We start from the raw sequence: 2,035 nt of genomic DNA, 5'->3' as shown, positions 1-2,035 counted from the left end.
ACAAAAAAAGCTCATGGTTACACTTAATTCACATTTTCTAACTCTCTTTTTACATGTATAAGATGCTAGAAATAATATATAGAGTTTTCAAAAAATAATCAGCATACTTGCATTTTGCAGTGCTACTGTGTGCACTGGACAACAATCATTTATGGACTTAATTCAAAACACTTGTAACATAACAGAAGCAGGGTGAACAGGGTACCGCATTTGATACCAACTGAGAACACTTATTACATAACAAGACAAGAGCAAAGTGAACTTAGTGTCGCAGTGTTGTTTAAGAGAGCGGCTCGTTCAATTTAAATTCACACCGAATGAGGCCAGAACCAACTTACATGATCTGGTATAAATCTACCAAATACCCTATTTCAGCAACATCAAAGAACACACGAACTAAACCTAACATACAAGTGAGGTCACGACCAATATACATGACCTAGTAAGGAACCAAGGACCTTCAGTAGAAACCACCAAAACCTCGGCACGATCCACAGAAACAATATTATTCTACCGTTTGGTTAAAGCTAGAACACTGCAACGCTGCATACATCTCCCTATGCAGCAACTAAAATCAAGTGTCTTCGCCATACACAAGACCAACACGATACCTAAAATGATCTATTGCACAACCACGGCAGTTAGTACCAGCCAGCACAGTTAAAGTTGCATCCACGGATCATGGCAACTGGAGAGAAGTGATATACCTCGTTGATGGCGAGCATCTGGCCGTTGGCCTTCTTCACCTTCTTGAGCTTCCTCAGGAAGTACCTGCGCGCAAACAACCAAACAATCAAACACATAAGCACCGACGAAACCAGCGCGCGAGGAAGATCGAGGTCGCGGGAGGAGACTGACCAGAACTTGGACTTGGCGCGAACCTCGTTGGTGGCCCAGAGCTTCATGCGGTAGATCTTGGGCTGCTCATCGCCGGGGGTCGGCAGCGCGCGACCCACCACCTGGTACTGGTGGAACTGCACGCAAACAAAGAGAGGTCAGCCACGATGGGGGTAAGATCGACGGCGCGGCAGATCTAGAGGACTGGGGGAGGACGGCGGGGCGGGGAAGAGAGAGGGAGGAGGAGCTTACCCTGTGGGCGACCATTCTGGCGAGCTCTTGAGACCAGAGTGCGGGGCGGCGAGCACGGGGCGGCGAAGCGAGAGGCGAGGTTGGATACATAGTGCTGGAGGAAGGAGGAGGCGGCGGCGAGGGGGTGGGAGGCGGGGAGGGGGATGGGCACCGCTAAACTATATCGACGCCGCGGACGACGACGAGCACTCCCCTCCACCTCCGCCCCTGAAGCTCATCTCCATGCCTCCTTCCTGGTCACTAACGCCTTGCGCGCCGGAGATGGCTGCCAGCCTAAATGGCGGCGACGGAGAGGGAGTTCGGTGAGTGGGTGGGGAGAGGGAGTGGGTGGATCTGGCCGCCGGTTGAGGGGAGAGGAGGGGGAGCGGCAGCGGAGAAGGGGGATCCGACGGGTTGTGGCGCAGGTTGAGGTACGGGTGTAGGGTTAGGGAAGGGAGGTGGCTTGGGGGTGGCGATGCGGTGGGGAAGGGAGGGGTCGGGGTGGCCGCGGTGTCGGCGTCGCCTGGAGGTGGAGGATGACCGCGGGCTCCGGCGCGATCTTGGGGAGGGAGACCGTGGGCTCGGCGTCGCCTGGAGGTGGAGGAGCCAACGGCGGCGTGCACGGGTGCAGGGAGGGTGGGAGCCGCTGCGGGTGCGGGGAGGGGGTGGGAAGGAGGTTGGCGGCGGAGATCTGGATGCGATGGGGAAGGGAGGGGTCGGGGTGGCGATGCGGCGAGGATGGGCGCGGGGAGGCCATGGATGCGGGGAGGTCGCCGCCGGCTGGTGGGATTGGGGGAGGGGGATCTGAGGGGGACGAGGGGAGAGGAAGAAAGAAAGAAAGAAAGAAAGAAAGAAAGGAGGCGAGGGGGGGGTGGATGGAAGATGCCAGCTAGGGTTTCGCCTCAGGTGGGGTTGGTGGGGGAGGCGAGGAGAGACGGCTACCGTTGGATCCGGGAAGATCCAATGG

General features: G+C 56.6%; 1 long non-coding RNA gene across 1 annotated transcript; it reads right to left on the bottom strand.

The window, feature by feature from the left end:
• Nucleotides 1-699: 699 nt before the first annotated feature.
• Nucleotides 700-1,137, bottom strand: LOC123082078 (uncharacterized). Its single transcript, XR_006438935.1, has 3 exons — nt 1,090-1,137; nt 859-974; nt 700-771 (listed from the first exon to the last, which is right to left on the bottom strand). It is a non-coding gene; the product is annotated as an uncharacterized lncRNA (long non-coding RNA).
• Between the last annotated feature and the right edge of the window lie 898 nt (nt 1,138-2,035).

This window comes from Triticum aestivum, chromosome 4A (assembly GCF_018294505.1).
Source record: "Triticum aestivum cultivar Chinese Spring chromosome 4A, IWGSC CS RefSeq v2.1, whole genome shotgun sequence".
In the NCBI taxonomy this organism is placed as follows: domain Eukaryota; kingdom Viridiplantae; phylum Streptophyta; class Magnoliopsida; order Poales; family Poaceae; genus Triticum; species Triticum aestivum.
Note: the sequence above shows the minus strand (reverse complement) of the source record. Positions and strands in the feature narration are given on the sequence as shown.